Source organism: Microtus ochrogaster, linkage group LG2 (assembly GCF_000317375.1).
Source record: "Microtus ochrogaster isolate Prairie Vole_2 linkage group LG2, MicOch1.0, whole genome shotgun sequence".
NCBI lineage: Eukaryota > Metazoa > Chordata > Mammalia > Rodentia > Cricetidae > Microtus > Microtus ochrogaster.
The window spans coordinates 21,231,674-21,238,206 of NC_022028.1; positions in this window are offsets into that span (position 1 = coordinate 21,231,674).

A 6,533-nucleotide genomic window follows, 5' to 3' on the forward strand; every position below is an offset into this window, starting at 1 on the left:
TTGTCTACGTCATACAAAGCTGTCATAACTCCTTTATCTGTCTTTTTGACGTCGGAGATGGGATGGTTTAGGATTTGCCTCTTTGTGAATAAAATCCTAGCCAATTCTCTTTGTCTTTGCAGAACAGCATCCAGCCCCCATGCACGTGCACAGCTGCCAGCACCCTGGCATGGGGCAGTCACTGTCTAGAACATGGCACGGCTCTGGCTCTCCACCCTTCTGTTCTGAGACAGTGGGGTGGGGAGCAAGCAGGATCTCATATTTAGGCTTCACAATAATCCTGTGACCAGGCAGAGACTTTTGGGGGTTGATCTTGGCATTCAGGTCCCAGTCACTACCTTCACTTTGATGGCCAACCTGCTCGTCTGACCAGCACATGGCTCATGGTGGTGTCAGCATGGTAATTAACAGAATCAACACTGTGGATCACAAACATGGATGTAGCCTTTGGTCCCTGGAGCTTTTCAGACACCGTGACCTGGTGACAAGGCAAGACAAGGCCATCTTGTATTCTTGCTGAGTCCATTTCATGTTTAGCTAGAATATGATCTCATTGATGGGAAATCCTTTAGGAAATTCTCCAACTCTGTTCTAGGATCCAAAGCCAAGACACCCCAACTAATTTAGCTTCTGTTAAATTGCTTGATTATGCAAACTGCTGAGCAAGATATCAGGAGGTGGGTTTTACCTTAAAAAACCCCTTGGTTAACAATGAGGACAATGGCAATGGCCACCCAAGATAAGACTATCTGGGCACAATCTTTGAGCAGGGGAACCTCAGCACAACAAGGTGAGCTTTTAGCTTTGACTTAAGCACTCTGCTAGGGGAAAGACAGGCTATCACAGTGTACACCAATAACTATAAGCTTTAGCTACAGCCCATGGCCATGGGACTCTCTCTACAGAAAAAGGGGATTGCTAACCTCAGCAGAAAAAGAAATCACAAATAGAGAAGAAATCCTAGCTCTATTGGAAGGTATCTGGTTTATCTAAAAGGGTGTCCATCGTCCATTGCAAAGTACACCAAAAGGGGACTCCCCAGAAGCCAGAGGCAACACAGAAGCTGGTTTGGTCACCCAGGAAGTGGTCCTAGGACCAGTGAGGCCTCTCCAGGTGTCAGTAGCCCTGCTAGAGCCCAGCTTACCAGACTGCCCAGAATACACCCCAGGGTAAGGCTGCCTGGGCTAAACAAGAACTGGTCAGATAGAATCGAGAAGGATAGTGGATGCCGTATCGGGGAAGGTGACTGGTTACGGTTCCCCACCAAGTCACCCACCTAGGGAACCACAGGAACTGCTGGACTCCTCGGACCCAAATACTATGTCCCAAATTTGAACATTCTGATTAAAGACACTGCTTTTAGATGTGCCACCTGTGTTCAGGTGAACCCCAAAGGGGGAAAGGAAGACCCCACAAAGGATATGAGCTCAAGGAAATGGGCTTGGGAAACATTGAGAGTAGGGCTTCACTGAAATCTGACCTACTGGTTTGTGGTGTAGGCATTTGCTGGTGTTTGTGGATACCTTCTCAGGATGAGTGGGGGCCTACCCCACCCCAACAGAGACTGCTCTAGAGGCTAAGAAACTTCTTCAGGAAATAATTGCTAGATTTGGATTGCCCCTTGCTTTGGGGTATGACAACGGCGCAGCCTTCACAGCCAAAACAGGTCAAAATCTGACGAAGGTATTAAAGAAGCTGGAAATTACATTGTGTGTCTAGGCCACAGAGTTCAGATCAGGTGGAAAGAATGAACAGAACTCTTAAGGAGACCCTGACCAAATTGGTCCAAGAAACTGGTGAAAAAATTGGGCCAACCTCCTCGCTTTGCCTGCTCATAGCCCGATGTACTCTTACTGGGAGGGGCTTCCTCCTGAAGTTGTGCTTGGGAGACCACCTCCTGTCCTCTCCAAGCTCCAAGACATTCCTCAAGCAGAAATGTCTAACCGCTCCCTCTTCTCAAGCCTTTGCAGGTTTCCAGAAAGCATGCCAGGCCTTTGTAAAGGAAGTCGTGTCATTTCTCACCTCCAACGCTACCCACCAGTTCCCGTCAGGAGGCTTGGCTTGGATAAAGAGCATCTGCTCCCAGACATGGGAACCTGTCTGGACAGGGCCCTGCCCTGTATTCTTCACTATCAAGGTAGCCAGTGTCATCCATTGAAAATAGGTCATGAGAACCATGACCAATGGGCTGTCACTTGGACCTTGGACCCCTTAAAGATAAGACTGATGAGAATTTACTAACCTGGGATACAAAATCCCCAAACCTGGCCATGGAAATTTGGAAAAACTGATAATGGGGAACTACCTTTTGGGTGGACCTCTGCCCTCCTGTGTTTCTTCCGGAGATAGAAGAATATGGGTTTGGGGGGATGTAGGACTCAGTAAATCAGGTTGTGGAGAAGATTGGCTAGAAAAAGGCCTCAGGAATCGCAATTTTATACCTACCCTGCTAATGGTGACTCATCCTTCCAGGGATGGCCTCAAATTACCTGGCTTGTGTGTAGTAACAGTTGACTAAATGTGCCTCCTTTGACTCACTAACAGTGAGTCACACCCCCACTCTATGTAGACTGGTCTACGTTATCCCCCAGGTATATGCCTATAATATAGGAGATGAGCGGAGAGCTCATACTGGCTTTGACTCAGTGTTAAAGGTCGAGCAGGCCCCAGTTCTGGTCCTGATCCTAGTAGGGGCAGGAATTGCCAGTGTAACTGCCACAGGCATCTTATCCTTCACTGCTGGGAGCCGAATCAGTTCCCAGATAGACTTAGACCTAGGCCATTTGGAGAGTTTGACATTCAGGCTGGAGAGCCAAGTGGACTCACTCACACATAGTCCCACAGAACTGAAGGAGACTAGACAGCCTTTTGTATGAAACAGGGGGGACTTTGCATGGCCTTGGGAGAAACTCAATGTTTCTGTGCCAACCAGTTGTGGTAATTAGGAAACATCTTGCCATGGGCAGATCAAACCTCGATGAAAGGAAAGAAAAATAATAAAGATCAAATAATTGGTATCAGTCTCTGTTTACTGGGTTTGCAAGGCTGATCACTTTATTGTTCAAGCATTAGCTGGACTATTGATTCTTATTCTGATTAGGCTAATGGTTAGATATTGACAGAAGTTTCTGTCCTGCCCAATCCTGCAGCTGTTCAGTCCCCAAAAAACACACAGTGGTCTACATTAATTATAAGCTGATTGGCCTATTAGTTCAGGCTTCTTATTAACACTTACATCTTAAAGTAGCCCATAATTCTTGTCCATGTTAGCCACATGGCTTGGTACCTTTGTCAGTGAGGCCTTCTCATCTTGCTTCCTCTGTGTCTGCGTGACAAATGCAAACTCAGCCTTTCCTCTTCCCAGCATTCTCCTGTTCTGGTTTCTCCACCTCTACTTCCTGCCTGACTGGCTACTGGCCAATCAGTGTTTTATTGAAGCAATACAAGCGACAAATCTTTACAGGGTAGAAGACCATTGTTCCAGAGCAGTTAGACACTGCAGCCTCAACTGCATGGCCAACTATGTCAAATGGAGAATAAACTCATAAGTTTTATTATTATTTATTATTCTCATAATAAATAAGTTCTCAGGACCAGTTATTCCCCACTAGAGACAGGACGAGTCAACAATTTAACTCATAGAACTAGCGGGGAATGTGACAGGGCAAGGCCGTTCAGAGGTTCCTCCAACTTTTATTTCTCCATGGTCACTTCAGGTTTAACTAGAATTAGATCTCCTTGATGGAGAATCCCATGGAAAATTACTCAAATCTATTCTGGGACCCAAGGCCACAATGTCCCAGTTCACTTATCCTCACTTCTGTTAAACTGCTTGCTTGTGCAAACCTTCCCCTGAAGTTGCTGAGCAAAGTGCCAGGATGTGGTTTTTGTCTTTAAAGGGCCATGGGCAGCACCCTCACGAACTGTATTAGATGCAACGGATAGGCCAAGTGCCAGCCAGCAGATAAGCAAGCAAGCATGTGCTGGTCTTTCTCTCTGGATGTGCGGTGACTTGATACTTTGAGTTCCTGCCTCAACTTCCCCTCCGTGATGGGTTGTAACCCGGAATAGGGAGCTGAATAAACCCTTTTTTTTCCCCTAAGTTGCCCTTTGGTTAGAGCATTTTAAGAATGAGTGAAACAGAACAGTTCTCACGGTGTCCTTGCAAGAGACAGGAATGCCGGGAGGGAGACCTTCCTGGGTTCTTGTTATCTTCTCTCCTAAACGAAAGCCCCTCCCCCGAAGCCGTATAAGGATGAGACTGAAATCAAAAGGAGACACCTGAATACACCATGGGTAGGCCAACGGGACCGCCCCACCCCGTATCTCACCCCAGTTTCTATCATCAGCCCTATAAAAGGCCCCAGATTAGCAGGCGGCATCCTATTATCTGGGAACTTCCCTGCCGTGCAAGATACAAGTCTCTAAAGTTCCCACCTATGATTCTGAAATAGATGTCTTCCTAAAACTCCCCTTCTGGAGTTTGTGAACTTCCTTCTTTGAATCTGAGGAGCAAGCACGCAAAGACCGCCAACTCAGCAGGAGTTTTGTGCAACTGTGAGCATCAGGCACCCAAACTCCCTCCATCAAACTCAAAGACCCATCCCAGTTTACACAGTGAGAGACCTTGTCTCTAAACTCAGGGTGAACCCAGTTGCCCCTGCAGAGAGGTCTGTTGGGCGCTGGAGCAGGGGTGGGGTGGTAAGGGGGAGACAGTCCATGCTCCCATCCTGGCTGACCTGTTTGATTCCTCACCCACTTCACCGCTCGCGGGAGAAGGAAGTTCATCCGAGTTTAGTTTCTGTTGCTGAGACAAGCCTCGAGCTTGCTATGTAGCAGGGAATGACTTGGCCCTCCTCTTGCCTCCAAACTCCCTGCAGAGGCTTTCCAGCTGTTCAACACAATTTCCTGTCTACCCAGTGCTGGCAATGGAACTCGGGGCTCCCCGAAGTCTAGTTGAACACTCCATCCATCGAGTAATAGCCATAGCCTAGGCTTTAGGGTCAAGTCCTTAGGTAAGGGAAGATGTTGATTGAGACCCTTTTCCTACACTGAGGGGCCACGAGATACATTCTTCATGATACTGTCTTTTTTTTTTTTGCTTAAATTAGCATTTGATTTATTATTGACATATACTGAAAAGCTTATTACTCCTGCTTTTTGAGTATGTGATTTCCTGCCTCCATTGACAGTACTTGGGGGTTTGGTTCAAAGATATTAGTTATGCTTCCTTCTGGCCATTCCCTCTATGTATATAATGCATCTTAGTTGGTTTTCATCCATCCCCCCTCCCAACCCTCTCTCATCTCCCTTGGGAGGCTTTCTTCCTAACAAATCCCCTACAATCTCCACTTCTTTTTGTGTGTGACCCACGGAACTTAAGAGTTTCTTCCCAGAACATAGGCAGGAGGTTCTTTACTGGAGCAGGGCAACTTCACAGTAGCTACATCATTAAAGAAAATGTCACCCCCTCTGCCAGCAACCTTTAACTGCTAATAACTAACAGTCCCTCAGAGAGGGGCGGGGCCTGGCGGTCTCCTCCACATCCAGATGAAGTGCCTACCGATGGATGCTGTTTCTGTACAGGTCTGTGTCAATGGCCACAGCTGCAGCGGGTTAATTCTGCTCATTGAAACAAACAAACAAAATAAAGACAGGATGCCTTGGGGCAGCTCTAAATTCACAATAAAGTGAAGAGAAGGTAGTGTGTCTCCCTACACCCGCTGATACCTGCCTGCTATCCCCCTGCCCCACCTGCCCACCATTCCCCTGCACCCCCCTGCATGCCATCCACTCCTGCCTGCCTGCCTGCCTGCCTGCAGCCTTGTCAGCCCAGCTTCTCTCCTTCACTGCATTTAAGTTTCTTCTGTGTACCTGTTCTTGTGAATATGCTCATGTGTGTGCATATACACTTGTGCACACCTGCGGGGGCCAGAGGTGAGCCCTGGTGGTCTTCAAGAACTAGCCGCCTTGGTTTTTATCTGCTTGTTTCGTCTTTCACTGAACCTGCAACTCACCAATTAGGCTAGACTGGCTGACGGCCCCAGCCTTCGCCTGCCCCTTCCTTCCTGGCACTGGGGTGGCGGTGCTGGGACAGCAAGCAGGGCACCACACGCAGCATTTTCGAGGGCTTGGGAATCTAATTCACTGAGCCATCTCCCCTGCCCCCTGCACATCTCTCCACAGCTTCACTGTGTATTTCTTCCTGTGTGTTCAGTACTATTGGAACCAGTACGTTTGTTTCTCCATCCTCCAGCTGCAGGACATCACAGCAGCTCCCAAGTCCTGACAGCTACAGAGAAAGTTGGATGGGGACAGCATTGTGTCAATGGGATCTGTGCTGTTGCTGGGATTTCTCGTCCTTAGCCCTTTGATGTGATGAGCTACATCGTTGGCCACCGACATTCAAAGTGTACTGTGGCTGGGCTAATGCTCATGCTATTGTCGTCATTTCCTATTTGTCTGTCATTGCTCTTTTTGCGTGCTTTTGTTTTCCAGTCTTCCTTCTTGTGTCCCCCCCCTCTCTCTCTCTC